Source organism: Entelurus aequoreus, linkage group LG22, assembly GCF_033978785.1.
Source record: "Entelurus aequoreus isolate RoL-2023_Sb linkage group LG22, RoL_Eaeq_v1.1, whole genome shotgun sequence".
Taxonomy (NCBI): Eukaryota; Metazoa; Chordata; class Actinopteri; order Syngnathiformes; family Syngnathidae; genus Entelurus; species Entelurus aequoreus.
Genome location: NC_084752.1, coordinates 39,284,256 through 39,301,108, shown reverse-complemented (window position 1 = coordinate 39,301,108; position 16,853 = coordinate 39,284,256). Strand labels below are relative to the sequence as shown.

The 16,853-nt window shown below is 40.4% G+C and overlaps 1 protein-coding gene across 1 annotated transcript in view; it reads right to left on the bottom strand.

The window, feature by feature from the left end:
* The window catches only part of LOC133639675 (alkaline ceramidase 2-like), a 49,526-nt gene that overhangs the window by 13,223 nt on the left and 19,450 nt on the right, over positions 1–16,853 (bottom strand). The gene's annotated exons all lie outside the window — the stretch shown is intronic.

The window sequence follows — 16,853 nt, the reverse complement described above, 5'->3', positions numbered from 1 at the left end:
AATAATCTTTTTAAATTTTATTTTATTTTTTTACTAAACCTTTATTTATAAACTGCAACATTTACAAACAGCTGAGAAACAATAATCAAAATAAGTATGGTGCCAGTTTTTTTCAATAAAATACTGGATAGGATAGAAATGTAGTTTGTCTCTTCTATCCGATTATTAATCGATTAATCGAAGTAATAATCGACAGATTAATCGATTATCAAATTAATCGTTAGTTGCAGCCCTAATCATATTCGGTACCATACCGCCTCTGAAAAGTACCGGTCCGCCGTACCCTAAGATTTTTTTGTTAAAATATAGCCAATAATGCAATTTTTTCTGGTCCCCTTTATTTAGAAAAGTACTGAAAGGTATCAAAATAATATTGGTATCAGGACAACACTAGTCACTAAAATATCATGCAAAAGCACAGATTCCAAGCATAGAAAGACTTAGTATTAGGGATGTCCGATAATGGCTTTTTGCCGATATCCGATATTCCGATATTGTCCAACTCTTTAATTACCGATACCGATATCAACCGATACCGATATCAACCGATACATGCAGTCGTGGAATTAACACATTATTATGCCTAATTTGGACAACCAGGTATGGTGAAGGTAAGGTACTTTTTTAAAAAAATAATAAAATAAGATAACTAAATTAAAAACATTTTCTTAAATAAAAAAGAAAGTAAAACAATATAAAAACAGTTACATAGAAACTAGTAATGAATGAAAATGAGTAAAATGAAGTGTTAAAGGTTAGTACTATTAGTGGAGCAGCAGCACGCACAATCATGTGTGCTTACGGACTGTATCCCTTGCAGACTGTATTGATATTAATTGATATATCATGTAGGAACCAGATTATTTGGGTTGGTGCACTAATTGTAAGTGTATCTTGTGTTTTTTATGTTGATTTAATAAAAAAAAAAAAAAAAAAAAAAAACGATACAGACAATAAAAAAAACGATACCGATAATTTCCGATATTACATTTTAACACATTTATCGTCCGATAATATCGGCAGGCCGATATTATCGGACATCCCTACTTAGTATAGTTGAAGACTTGCGGTCATTATAAAACATGAGTGCACATCATAATGGCAGCTACACTTTACATCTTAAAGATATAAAAAAATTATTTGGGAATGCCCGGCAAGTCAGATTGAAAAGCTTAACGGGCCGCATGTGGCCCCCGGGCCTTCATTTACCCAGGTCTGCTTTACATCATTATGTGGATGTCCAGCTAGCGGTGGAGGGTAGAGGGTGTGTCAGTCCATCGCCAGACAGGCGTTCAAAAAATAGACCTAAAAATGATGGATCATCAATCTTCACCAAGACGTGACTTTGGTCACTTGATTGACATTCACGGCACCCGAGGGTCTTGTGACATGACACTGGCTGCTGCCAGATCATTATTGAGAAAAAACGACCGACAGGCAGGCGAGAAACACTTTTTATTTCAACATACCTGCCGTCAAAACTCTAAAGACCGCCTGCACAGATCCTGTCTTCACAATAAAAGCCCTGCTTCATCCTGCCTGCGCTAACAAAGTAAGAGTCTCAGAAAGCTAGCGCGCACAAGCTAGCAGGCTAGGGAGTTTGTATTTCTTGTAAAGTGCATAAAAAGGAGTATGGAAGCACTTTCATGTGGTATTGGACAGAAAGGAGGACTTCATTGTAAAATGTGGAGGTTATCATCACTACTGTCTGATTCCAATCAATGCAAGTCATCACAATCATACCAACTTATATTCTTGTCTTCATGAAAGAAAGGAATGTTAAACATGCTCGTATTATCATGACACACCTTTCACTTGTTAACCTCTCTTTCATCAATATAAATGCTATATATGAATGAGGTAGATGACCTCCACTTGGTACATTGAAAAGTAGCTCGCCTGCTGAAAAAGTGTGGCCACCCCTGCTTTATTTGGAATTCCCCCCCCCCCCCCCCTATACTTAGAAAGGAGAACAGCAAGCCAAGAACCCTGACCTACATCTCTGCACATAATATCTGCCATGAAGACATGACCGTGACCCTAACGCAGACTAGTACACAATGCTCCTGATACTAAACTATTATTAGCCGTGTCCTGAAAACACACACACACACACACACACACACACACACACACACACACACACACACACACACACACACACACACACACACACACACACACACACACACACACACACACACACACACACACACACACACACACACACACACACACACACACACACCTGCTCAGTAGTGTCGTCTATGACACACTCCTCCCAAAAGAATGGAGTCATGCTAGTTGACGAGCTTTTCATTGGCTCCTATGAGTGTGATTACATTGACTGTGAAAGAATACTGAAACCAAAAAGACTGCATGGATTTCTTTCAGTGAACTTTGTGGGTTTTTTATTTCTTTGGCTGTACTACCTTTAGTTCATTTAAATCTGGGCAGTCAAACTTGTTTTCTTTGAGAGCCACATAGCAGCTATGGCCACTCCTAAGGATTTGATGATGACATTTTTTACCTACAAACCCGTTTCCATAGGAGTTGGGAAATGGTGTTAGGTGTAAATATAAACGGAATCCATCCATCCATCCATCCATCTTCTTCCGCTTATCCGAGGTCGGGTCGCGGGGGCAGCAGCCTAAGCAGGGAAGCCCAGACTTCCCTCTCCCCAGCCCCTTCGTCCAGCTCCTCCCGGGGGATCCCGAGGCGTTCCCAGGCCAGCCGGGAGACATAGTCTTCCCAACGTGTCCTGGGTCTTCCCCGTGGCCTCCTACCGGTCGGACGTGCCCTAAACACCTCCCTAGGGAGGCGTTCGGGTGGCATCCTGACCAGATACCTGAACCACCTCATCTGGCTCCTCTCCATGTGGAGGAGCAGCGGCTTTAATTTGAGCTCCCCGCGGATGGCAGAGCTTCTCACCCTATCTCTAAGGGAGAGCCCCACCACCCGGCGGAGGAAACTCATTTGGGCCGCTTGTACCCGTGATCTTGTCCTTTCGGTCATAACCCAAAGCTCATGACCATAGGTGAGGATGGGAACGTAGATCGACCGCTAAATTGAGAGCTTTGCCTTCCGGCTCAGCTCCTTCTTCACCACAACGGATCGATACAGCGTCCGCATTACTGAAGACGCCGCACCGATCCACCTGTCGATCTCACCATCCACTCTTCCCTCACTCGTGAACAAGACTCCGAGGTACTTGAACTCCTCCACTTGGGGCAGGGTCTCCTCCCCAACCCGGAGATGGCACTCCACCCTTTTCTGGGCGAGAACCATGGATTCGGACTTGGAGGTGCTGATTCTCATCCCAGTCGCTTCACACTCAGCTGCGAACCGATCCAGCGAGAGCTGAAGATCCTGGCCAGATGAAGCCACCAGGACCACATCATCTGCAAAAAGCAGAGACCTAATCCTGCAGCCACCAAACCAGATCCCCTCAACGCCTCGACTGCGCCTAGAAATTCTGTCCATAAAAGTTATGAAAGAATGGGTGACAAAGGGCAGCCTTGGCGGAGTCCAACCCTCACTGGAAACGTGTCCGACTTACTGCCGGCGATGCGGACCAAGCTCTGGCACTGATCATACAGGGAGCGGACCGTCACAATCAGACAGTCCGATACCCCATACTCTCTGAGCACTCCCCACAGGACTTCCAGAGGAACACGGTCGAATGCCTTCTCCAAGTCCACAAAACACATGTAGACTGGTTGGGCAAACTCCCATGCACCCTCAAGGACCCTGCCGAGAGTATAGAGCTGGTCCACAGTTCCACGACCAGGACGAAAACCACACTGTTCCTCCTGAATCCGAGGTTGGACTATCCGGCGTAGCCTCCTCTCCAGCACACCTGAATAGACCTTACCGGGAAGGCTGAGGAGTGTGATCCCACGATAGTTAGAACACGCCCTCCGGTTCCCCTTTTTAAAGAAGGGGTGGTGGTTCCTCTCTTTAAACGGAATACAATGATTTGCAAATCCTTTTCAAGCCATATTCAGTAGAATATGCTACAAAGACAACATATTTCATGTTCAAACTCATACACTTTTTTTTTGTGCAAATAATAATTAACTTTAGAATTTGATGGCAGCAACACGTGACAAAGTAGTTGGGAAAGGTGGCAATAAATACTGATAAAGTTGAGGAATGCTCATCAAACCCTTATTTGGAACATCCCACAGGTGTGCAGGCTAATTGGGAACAGGTGGGTGCCATGATTGGGTATAAAAGTAGATTCCATGAAATGCTCAGTCATTCACAAACAAGGATGGGGCGAGGGTCACCACTTTGTCAACAAATGCCTGAGCAAATTGTTGAACAGTTTAAGAACAACCTTTCTCAAGCAGCTATTGCAAGGAATTGAGGGATTTCACCATCTACGCTCCGTAATATCATCAAAGGGTTGAGAGAATGTGGAGAAGTCACTGCACGTAAGCAGCTAAGCCCGTGACCTTCCATCCCTCAGGCTGTACTGCATCAACAAGCCACATCGGTGTGTAAAGGATATCACCACATGGGCTCAGGAACACTACAGAAACCCACTGTCAGTAACTACAGTTGGTCGCTACATCTGTAAGTGCAAGTTAAAACTCTCCTATGCAAGGCGAAAACCGTTTTATCAACAACACCCAGAAACGCCGTCGGCTTCGCTGGGCCTGAGCTCATCTAAGATGGACTGATACGAAGTGGAAAAGTGTTCTGTGGTCTGACGAGTCCACATTTCAAATTGTTTTTGGAAACTGTGGACGTCGTGTCCTCCGGACCAAAGAGGAAAAGAACCATCCGGATTGTTCTAGGCGCAAAGCTCCTTAACTACCAATCACTTCTGGTCCAGTTTTGCACACATTTTCATTCATTTAATAAATGTGGGGGTTAATTTAACTGTTTCTCATTACAAATGAATACATACTCCACCCCAACGTTCCCTCTAAGGTGCGCGCCTGTGCAATTGTGCACTGCTCAAGCGTCCTCTGCGCACAGCAAATCTATCACAAAATCAAATAAAAAAATAAGCGCATAACAATTTTCGACACACGGACACGACAGAGAACACAGTTTTCGTCATCATTGTTCAAATATTGTAACGTCTGTCGAGATGATTTGAGGACATGACTTCCATCCATCACTTTACTGAGCTAAAGTCTTTAGTTGGTAGAGTGGCTGTGCCAGCAATCGGAGTGTTGCTGGTTACTGGGGTTCAATTCCCACCTTCTACCTTCCTAGTCACGTCCGTTGTGTCCTTGGGCAAGACACTTCACCCTTTGCCTCTGATGGCTGCTGGTTAGCGCCTTGCATGGCAGCTCCCTCCATCAGTGTGTGAATGTGTGTGTGAATGGGTAAATGTGGAAATACTGTCAAAGCGCTTTGAGTACCTTGAAGGTAGAAAAGCGCTATACAAGTATAACCCATTTATCATTTATTGTCGGCCATAAACACATCACCAAAACATTAGTCAAAAAATGGATATCTAGTAAAAGTGGTCATTTTCTGCAGTACAAACCAGACCAAAAGCAACTTTGTTACATCAACAGCACCCGCTCGCTCTTTCTCACTTGCGCCAACACATGCACATATGGCACTTAGCCAGTGATGCGTTTACAGACACACAAAAAGTGGGACAACTCCAACACCACACATAAAGTGTCATTCCAGGTCGTTACACTATGACAGGGGTCGGCAACCCAAAATGTTGAAAGAGCCATATTGGACCAAAAAAAACAAAAAGAAGTCTGTCTGGAGCCGCAAAAAATGAAAAGCCATATTACATGTGTCATGAGATATAAATTTAATTAAGAGGACGGTTAACAATGCTGTGCTAACGACGCCATTGAAGCTAACTTAGCAACCGGACTGCACAGAGCTATGCTAAAAACATTAGCTCTCCACCTACGCCAGCCAGCCCTCATTTGCTCATCAACACCCGTGCTCACCTGCGTTCCAGCGATCGGCAGAAGGACGAAGGACTTCACCCGATGCGTTTGGCGGCCCGGAGACGTAGGAAGTCAAGGTGAAGTCGGCGGCTAGCGCTCCAACAAAGTCCTCCTGGTTGTGTTGCTGTAGTCCGCTGCTAATACACCGATCCCACCTACAACTGTCTTCTTTGCAGCCTTCATTGTTCATTAAAAAAATTGCAAAAGATGTCCAGAATACTGTGGAATTATGAAATGAAAACAGAGCTTTTTGTATAGGATTCTACGGGGTACCATAACTTCCGTTACTCGGACTTCGTCACCCGTATACGTCATCATACCGCGATGTTTCAGCCGGATATTTCCCGGGAATTTTAAAATGTCACTTTATAAGTTAACCCGGCCGTATTGGCATGTGTTGCAATGTTAAGATTTCATCATTGATATATAAACTATCAGACTGCGTGGTCGGTAGTAGTGGCTTTCAGTAGGCCTTTAAAGGAAACTAAATGAGCTCAAATATAGCTACAAATGAGGCATAATGATGCAATATGTACATAAAGCTAGCCTAAATAGCATGTTAGCATCGATTAGCTTGCAGTCATGCAGTGACCAAATATGTCTGATTAGCACTCCACACAAGTCAATAACATCAACAAAACTCACCTTTGTGCACTCATGCACAACGTTAAAAGTGTGGTGGACAAAATGAGACAGAAAAAGAAGTGGCATAAAACACGTCCTAGAAAGTCGGAGAAAGTTATGCATGTAAACAAACTATACGGTGAGTTCAAGGACCGCCAAAATTAGTAGGACAAAACGGCGCTCGCCAAATACTGGAATCAGTGAAGCATATTTAATATAAACAGTGTGATTTATAACAATTAGGGAGGTTTGTGTCATGTTTGTCCTCATACAGAAACCATACTAAAACAAAAAAATAGATTTTTTTCCCTCATCTTTTTCCATTCTTCATACATTTTTGAAAAATCTCCAGAGAGCCACTAGGGCGGCGCTAAAGAGCCGCATGCGGCCCTAGAGCCGCGGGTTGCCAACCCCCGCACTATGATTTACCAACCAAATGTGCGCTTATTCTAGTGTCATTTATTAGGAATCGTCATTTATAAATATTAATCATGAAATGCTGTTAGTACATTAAATAAATACTAATAAAAATATATTTTGTACAAACAGGAAGTTGCAGGAATGCAAACATGATCCTCTGCTTACATCTCATTGTGCAACATGTGGATGTTTGAATGGGAACTAAATGCAATGTCTGAAAGGGGTACAAATTATTTCCAAAGCAGGACCTCCACCCAGACACAAAATACAAGTACACACTTCATGAACAACAATATTTGTTGTTATTGTCATTGTAAGTGGGACTAAACACTTCTATTACAAATGGAAATGACTGCTGTCATTTGATTTGTATCTGCTGATGTAGTATCACTTGTGTATATATTGTATCTGCTGATGTAGTATCATATGTGTATCTGCTGATGTAGTATCATATGTGTATATATTGTATCTGCTGATGTAGTATCATATGTGTATATATTGTATCTGCTGATGTAGTATCATGTGTATATATTGTATCTGCTGATGTAGTATCATATGTGTATATATTGTATCTGCTGATGTAGTATCACATGTGTATATATTGTATCTGCTGATGTAGTATCATATGTGTATATATTGTATCTGCTGATGTAGTATCATATGTGTATATATTGTATCTGCTGATGTAGTATCATATGTGTATATATTGTATCTGCTGATGTAGTATCATGTGTATATATTGTATCTGCTGATGTAGTATCATATGTGTATCTGCTGATGTAGTATCATATGTGTATATATTGTATCTGCTGATGTAGTATCACATGTGTATATATTGTATCTGCTGATGTAGTATCATATGTGTATATATTGTATCTGCTGATGTAGTATCATATGTGTATCTGCTGATGTAGTATCATATGTGTATATATTGTATCCGCTGATGTAGTTCTGTTGAAGTTGGAAAAAAACAAAAAGGCCAATACCAATAAATAAAAAAAAAGCTGATACAGATGTACTGTTGGTCTAAATGGCAAATATCGGTGCAGAGTATCGGCCTGAATCTCTAAAGTATACAATATGTCTACTCAACTGCAGTCTTCATTTCTGGGAAGTCAACCAAACTTACATAACTTTGATTTATATTTCAGAGACCATGAAGGGTCATGTCCGTCCGCCAATTTAAAAAAAAAAGAGACTTTTTAGCAGACGCAAGAGGTTACTCTCGGGTAAGAGGAAATAAGTCAAGAAAAGCTGGCGAGCGATACTTCCTCCAAAAGGGAAATGTCTCTGATACTGAATGTCATGACCAGTTGTGTTTGGGAACAGAGAGCAGCGGCAGGGCCACTGTTTCACAATGTTTGTGTTTGGGAACTCTGTTTTGAAGAGCAGATGAGGATGAGCAGCAGCGGAGCGTGTGCAGCTGGAGATAAGTGCTTAGCGGTCGGGGGGGGCGGGGCCTATCTTGGGCGGAGTCTCTCTTACTGGAGGAAATGGAAGGCTTCATCAACTTTTGTGGTGATGACAATCTTCATATACAAAACCCAAAACAAGTGAAGTTGGCACGTTGTTGGATCCCTCAGGCGGTACTGCATCAAAAAGCCACATCAGTGCGTAAAGGATATCACCACATGGGCTCAGGAACACTTCGGAAAACCACTGTCAGTAACTACAGTTGGTCGCTTCATCTGTAAGTGCAAGTTAAAACTCTACTATGCTAGGCGAAAACCGTTTATCAACAACACCCGGAAACGCTTCGCTGGGCCCGACCTCATCTAAGATGGACTGATGCAAAGTGAAAAAGTGTTCTGTGGTCTGACGAGTCCACATTTCAAATTGTTTATGGAAACTGTGGACCAAAGAGGAAAAGAACCATCCGGACTGTTCTAGGGTGAAAGTGTAAAAGTCAGCATGTGTGATGGTATGGGGGTGTATTAGTGGTCAAGACATGTTCTAGGGTGAAAGTGTAGAAGGCAGCATGTGTGATGGTATGGGGGTGTATTAGTGGTCAAGACATGTTCTAGGGTGAAAGTGTAAAAGGCAGCATGTGTGATGGTATGGGGGTGTATTAGTGGTCAAGACATGTTCTAGGGTGAAAGTGTAAGAGGCAGCATGTGTGATGGTATGGGGGTGTATTAGCGGTCAAGACATGTTCTAGGGTGAAAGTGTAAAAGGCAGCATGTGTGATGGTATGGGGGTGTATTAGCGGTCAAGACATGTTCTAGGGTGAAAGTGTAAAAGGCAGCATGTGTGATGGTATGGGGGTGTATTAGTGGTCAAGACATGTTCTAGGGTGAAAGTGTAAAAGGCAGCATGTGTGATGGTATGGGGGTGTATTAGTGGTCAAGACATGTTCTAGGGTGAAAGTGTAAAAGGCAGCATGTGTGATGGTATGGGGGTGTATTAGTGGTCAAGACATGTTCTAGGGTGAAAGTGTAAGAGTCAGCATGTGTGATGGTATGGGGGTGTATTAGTGTGTGATGGTATGGGGGTGTATTAGTGGTCAAGACATGTTCTAGGGTGAAAGTGTAAAAGGCAGCATGTGTGATGGTATGGGGGTGTATTAGTGGTCAAGACATGTTCTAGGGTGAAAGTGTAAAAGGCAGCATGTGTGATGGTATGGGGGTGTATTAGTGGTCAAGACATGTTCTAGGGTGAAAGTGTAGAAGGCAGCATGTGTGATGGTATGGGGGTGTATTAGTGGTCAAGACATGTTCTAGGGTGAAAGTGTAGAAGGCAGCATGTGTGATGGTATGGGGGTGTATTAGTGGTCAAGACATGTTCTAGGGTGAAAGTGTAGAAGGCAGCATGTGTGATGGTATGGGGGTGTATTAGTGGTCAAGACATGTTCTAGGGTGAAAGTGTAAAAGGCAGCATGTGTGATGGTATGGGGGTGTATTAGTGGTCAAGACATGTTCTAGGGTGAAAGTGTAGAAGGCAGCATGTGTGATGGTATGGGGGTGTATTAGTGGTCAAGACATGTTCTAGGGTGAAAGTGTAGAAGGCAGCATGTGTGATGGTATGGGGGTGTATTAGTGGTCAAGACATGTTCTAGGGTGAAAGTGTAAAAGGCAGCATGTGTGATGGTATGGGGGTGTATTAGTGGTCAAGACATGGGTAACTTACACATCTGTGAAGGCACCATTAATGCTGAAAGGTACATACAGCTTTTGGAGCAACATATGTTGTTATCCAAGCAACGTTATCATGGACGCCCCTGCTTATTTCAGCAAAACCTAGTGGTTAGAGTGTCCGCCCTGAGATCGGTAGGTTGGAGTTCAAATCCCAGCCGAGTCATACCAAAGACTATAAAAATGGGACCCACAACCTCCCTGCTTGGCACTCAGCAACAAAAGGGTTGGAGTTGGGGGTTAAATCACCAAAATGATTCCCGGGCGCGGCGCCGCTGCTGCCCACTGCTCCCCAAGGGAATGGGACAAATGCAGAAGACACATTTCACCACATCTAGTGTGTGTGTGACAATCATTGGTACTTTAATCTTTAATCTTAAAATGATGCCAAGCCAGGTGTTACAACAGTCATAGTAAAAGAGTGTGGGTACTAGACTGGCCTGCCTGTAGTCCAGACATTGAAAATGTGTGGCAGCTAAAATATGAGAAGGGAGACTGTTGAACAACTTAAGCTGTACATCAAGCAAGAATGGGAAAGAATTCCACTTCCAAAATGTGTCTCCTCACTTCCCAAACCTTTACTGAGTGTTGTTCAAAGGAAAGGCCATGTAACACACTGGTAAAAATGCCTTTTTTTGCAACGTGTTGCTGCCATTCAATTCTAAGTTCATGATTATTTGCAAAAAATAGCAAAGTTTCTCAGTGTGAACATGAAATATCTTGTCTTTGCAGTCTATTCAATTGAATATAAGTTGAAAAGGATTTGTTGTATTCTCTTTTTATTTACCATTTACACAACGTGACAACTTCACTGCTTGTGTAGTTTGTATGTCATGAACAGGCTTACCTTTGTTTGTAATATCACCAGCTAGTCAGATTATTTTGTCCCCTAAAAAATGCTGCATTTGTATGAAATCTCCAAGAAGTCCCAGACTTTGGTCTCGGGTCGCTGCAGCCTAAAAGAGCTTTTTGTCAGCGCTCAAATAAACACTTCTGTTCATGTTCACCTCAAGATCACTTTTTCAGTGGAACTTGTAGAGTCCAATGCTTCTCCCGTCACACAATTATATACAATTATAGCGTGCAACCAACCTACATTGTCGTGACATCAATATTATGCATGCAAGATTTCTGCATATCTCACGAGAACTCAGAACAGTCAACCTTTTTTGCTTTTGTGTGGAATAAAACCCACAGAAGTGGAATAAAACCCACAGAAGTGGAATAAAACCCACAGAAGTGGAATAAAACCCACAGAAGTGGAATAAAACCCACAGAAGTGGAATAAAACCCACAGAAGTGGAATAAAACCCACAGAAGTGGAATAAAACCCACAGAAGTGGAATAAAACCCACAGAAGCAGATACGGACCGTCTTGATTTAGCAAAGACGTGTCTTTGTCCGGGATTGACTTTTTTTTTTACACTTGTATGACAGTTTTCAATTTGAAAAAAGGGTGGTTACACGTCAAATGGTAAGTCAATTTTTTCTTATTCTGTTTGTTTTATTGAGTTCAATTATACACGGCAGTTAAAGGGCTTGCTTGAGCGGCTAACTCAGGGCGCTAACCTTCGAAAGTGTCGTAATCACCATATTCCAACTTTGAGCACGTAAACCACGTTTTGTTTGTTGTTAGCTAATGATAGCAATTTGGCAAAGTTTAGCTACTCATGTTAGCGATCATTGACTGTAGGGCTGCAACTATTACTTCATTAAATCCATTCATTTCATTGATTTGACAGCTTTGATTTATATTCTGTTGCTTTGATTCATCGTGTAATGATGTCATAAAATATCATCAAATTTGGACTGCATAAAATAAGGTAAAACAAGTTGAAAACAATGTAAAATAAGGTAAAAGGTAAATAGAAGAGAATTAAAGGTAAAGTAAGGTGGAAAAAAGGTAAATGGAAGATAAAATGCGGTAAATAGAATGCGAAAGAAGTAAATAAAAGGTAATACATAAAAGGTCAAATACGTTAAAAAAGGTCAATAGAAGGTAAACAAGGTGAAAAGAAGGTTAAAAATAGGGTAAAAGTAGTAAATAAAATGTAAAAGAAGGTAAAAGGTAAATAGAAGGTAATAGAAGGGAATTAAAGGTCAAATAAGGTGGAAAAAAGGTAAATGGAAGGTAAAATGCAGTAAATAGAATGCGAAAGAAGTAAATAAAAGGTAATACATAAAAGGTCAAATACGTTAAAAAAGGTCAATGGAATGTAAACAAGGTGAAAAGAAGGTAAAATAAGGTAAAAGTAGTAAATAAAATGTAAAAGAAGGTAAAAGGTAAACAGAAGGTAATAGAATGGAATTAAAGGTAAAATAAGGTGGAAAAAAGGTAAATGGAAGGTAAAATGTGGTAAATAGAATGCGAAAGAAGTAAATAAAAGGTAATACATAAAAGGTCAAATACGTTAAAAAAGGTCAATAGAAGGTAAACAAGGTGAAAATAAGGTAAAAATAAGGTAAAAGTAGTAATTAAAATGTAAAAGAAGGTAAAAGGTAAACAGAAGGTAATAGAAGGGAATTAAAGGTAAAATAAGGTGGAAAAAAGGTAAATGGAAGGTAAAATGTGGTAAATAGAATGCGAAAGAAGTAAATAAAAGGTAATACATAAAAGGTCAAATATGTTAAAAAAGGTCAATAGAAGGTAAACAAAGTGAAAAGAAGGTAAAAATAAGGTAAAAGTAGTAAATAAAATGTAAAAGAAGGTAAAAGGTAAATAGAAGGTAATAGAAGGGAATTAAAGGTAAAATAAGGTGGAAAAAAGGTAAATGGAAGGTAAAATGCGGTAAATAGAATGCAAAAGAAGTAAATAAAAGGTAATACATAAAAGGTCAAATACGTTAAAAAAGGTCAATAGAAGGTAAACAAGGTGAAAAGAAGGTAAAAATAAGGTAAAAGTAGTAAATAAAATGTAAAAGAAGGTAAAATAAGTTAAATAAAAGGTCAAATAAGTTAAATGAAGAGTAAAATATGGATAAAACAAGGTAAAAGACGGTCAAAGAAGGCAAATTGAAGGTAAATACAAGGTAATGTAGTTTAAGGCAAGTACAAAAATCTTTATTTCAACTATTTTCCCTAAAATCTGCATTTAGGCTATAAAGTGTGTTTTATCCAATTAGTCAAACAAACAAATCAATGATCACAAAAAAAGTAATCTATGGCTGCAGCCCTAATTGAATGTATATTCAATTGTAACATTATTATTAGTTGCTTCTCTGCTATAAGTCTACGATATACATCCATCCATTTTCTACCGCTTGTCCCGTTCGTGGTCGATATAATACTCATAAATGAGATACAAGATATAACAGCACAGTTATCATTTTAAATGTTAAGTTTTAGATTTTATTGTTAAAAAATGTACATTTATTACCACACAAAAAAATACCAAAAATTGGTATTGCTTCCAAGGTACTAGGAATTAGTACCATAGCGGTTCAAATGTAAAAGGTACCCATCCCTAGTTAAAAATGTGGAAATGTTACTTAAAAACACTGAAAAAGTTTAAAGACAGTTTGACTTCAGATAATATTATTATTCTATTCACAGTCACACCCGAAATGATTCATAACCCTGGCAGACTTGTAGTTACTTCCTTTTGTCTAACCAGAATTGTTTTTGTTTTTATTGAAAATGACACAGGCGTCTCCCAGAAGATGAGACAATGGAGAAATAAATGTCACATCATTGTGAAATCAAACATTTTTTCTGAAAAGAAACAAACAACTCTCGGTCCAAATATGCCGTAGGTAGGACATGTATTTAATGACTTCAACTAAACAATCCTCCAGCCCTCACTGGAGGGCGAGGCAGGCATAAATAGGAGCCAGCTGATTAGCAAGCATGAACAGGTGTGGCCAGGCTGCCAATCAGTGAGAAGAGAGACAAACAGGAAGTGGAAATAAAGTAGGAGGCTAGGAAATAAAAGCAAAATGAAACAGAACATGAGACACCTGCTGTGACAAGTCGGCACAATAGCGGACTTAACTGCTGGGGTTCAAAACCTTTTAGACCCGGCCGGGGCCCAACTTTACCACTACACAGGGGCCACTCTAATATCACACTGCATTAGCAATCTTACTCTGGATTTTATTCGTACTTAATAATTATATCTAACCTACTTACAGTTTAACAGGATAAGTTTTGTCAAATGATATAAAACGTGTTATTCAGAAAGATTATTATCAAGGCTTCCTTCGCTCAGGCTGATTACTAAAATAAATACTAATCAAATGTACTGCAAAAGAAGGGACTCGTAAAAACTGATGAAAAATACATTAAAAATACAATTATGCAGTGCAAAATAACCCAGCAGGCACAAGACATTGATACAACGTTGATACGTGTCCTTCAAAACTGACGTAGAAACAACGTTGCAAAATAGTTGCGTTTGTAACCTGAGACAACGTTGATGTCTCAGTTGGCAGCCACTCAAGGGGCCAACAGGCTGTTCAACGCAACGGAAGGACCGGGTCGTGCTGTGGGATCACAGACTGGAGCCATTTCTGATTTGAATCGCAAAATGGATACCATCTTGATGAAGTTTGCAGAGAAAGAATAATTAAATTGGAATTGTCAGAGCCAGGAATGTCATTGTTTTGACTGCTCTGAGAAAAAACAACATCTTAATCTACCATTTGACTCCCTCCAATGGCCTTGAGGAACAGGCTGTTTGAAAAACTCCCCTGAGTTTAATAGCGGCAGCCGGCCTCCAGGGTCCCAACTCCCCCCTCCTCTGTTGCGAGTTGTTGTGATTACATGTACCATGTTTATGTGTGCCATGCTATGTGAGGTTTTTTCCTCGGACTCAGTCTGGACCACTCCTGAGGGTCCAGCCTCAGACTGATATTTTTTTACTCTTCCCCCTTTCCCAATGTCACCTTTTTCCCACCTTTTTAAGGAGCGCTGTAAGTGGCTGATCCGTTGGCGGTCCCGTCTTGTCTCCCCGTAACGTATGTCTGCTCTTAGCGGGATTGTGCCCAAAATGTCATTTCAGTTCTTATGTGTCTTGTACATGTTAAGAATGGACAAAATAAAGCTGCTGTGTGTCTATGTCTAATGTTGGATCCACGTTGTTGGTTGGAAAATGACCAAAATTCAATGTCAAATCAACGTCACAACCTGACATTGATTAAACCTTGTCGAAAATATGTTGTTTCAATGTTGTATTTGTGTTGTACAATTTTGGTTGGGAAATGACCACATTTCAATGTCAAAACCCAACATTGAATAAACGTCGTCAAAAGCATGTTGTTTCAACGTTGTATTTATGTTGTAGAATATTGGTTGGAAAATGACCAAAATTCAATGTCAAATCAACGTCACAACCTGACATTGAATAAACGTTGTGAAAAAGTATGTTGTTTCAACGTTGTGTTTGTGTTGTAGAATTTTGGTTGGGAAATGACCAAATTTCAATGTCAAAACCCAACATTGAATAAATGTCGCCAAAAAGCATGTTGTTTCAACGTTGTGTTCATGTTGTAGAATATTGGTCGGGAAATGACCAAAATTCAATGTCAAATCAACGTCACAACCTGACATTGATTAAACCTTGTCAAAAAGATGTTGTTTCAATGTTGTATTTATGATGTAGAATATTGGTTGGAAAATGACCAAATTTCAAAGTCAAATCAACATCACAACCTGACATTGAATCAACGTTGTCAAAAATCATGTTGTTCCAACGTTGTGTTTATGTTGTAGACTATTGGTTGGAAAATGACCAAAATTCAATGTCAAAACCCAACATTGAATAAACATTGTCAAAAAGCATGTTGTTTCAACGTTGTGTTTGTGTTGTTGAATTTTGGTTGGGAAATGACCAAAATTCAATGTCAAATCAACATCACAACCTGACATTGATTAAACCTCGTCAAAAAGATGTTGTTTCAACGTTGTGTTTGTGTTGTAGAATATTGGTTGAGAAATGACCAAATTTCAATGTCAAAACCCAACATTGAATAAACGTCGCCAAAAAGCATGTTGTTTCAACGTTGTGTTTATGTTGTAGAATATTGGTTGGGAAATTACCAAAATTCAATGTCAAATCAACAAACTTTATTGTCGATGTTCTCTACTAAATCCTTTCAGCAAAAATATGGCAATATCGCCAAATGATCAAGTATGACACATAGAATGGATCTGCTATTCCCGTTTAAATTTAAAAAAATCATTTCAGTAGGCCTTTAAAGTTTGTCATTGATTACACGCCAAAAAATAAAGGACGACTTTGGACGTCCATCCTACGATTCGTGACTTTGCCCTCACAATCAGTGAGTCGGTGGAAAGGAATGTTGTTTAGATCAAACCAGCTTGTTTGTGTCCCACTGGACGTGACTGAAGGTAGGGGGAAATGAGTCCGGCTGTAAAAGACAACAACATCCGCCCAGCACATATTCTCCCCCCACTTAGCAGAACAACACAATGTAGGTGACCAAGTCATGTCAGGAATGATCAAGGACTTGAACAATAAAAGGCGAGAGTGACAAACTTCTGGCTTGTTACGTCTTTCCACTGAGTCCATAGTGGGCTCGCCAGCACACCACTTTGGACGATGCAAGAACAAAAGGGCAAAAGGTTAAGGGTTTATGTACTGCTGACTACATTTCTTTCCCTTATGGACAACACACACACACACACACACACACACACACACACACACACACACACACACACACACACACACACACCAACTGATAAAACTGCGGACATGACTATCTGTGGCTGTCACGTC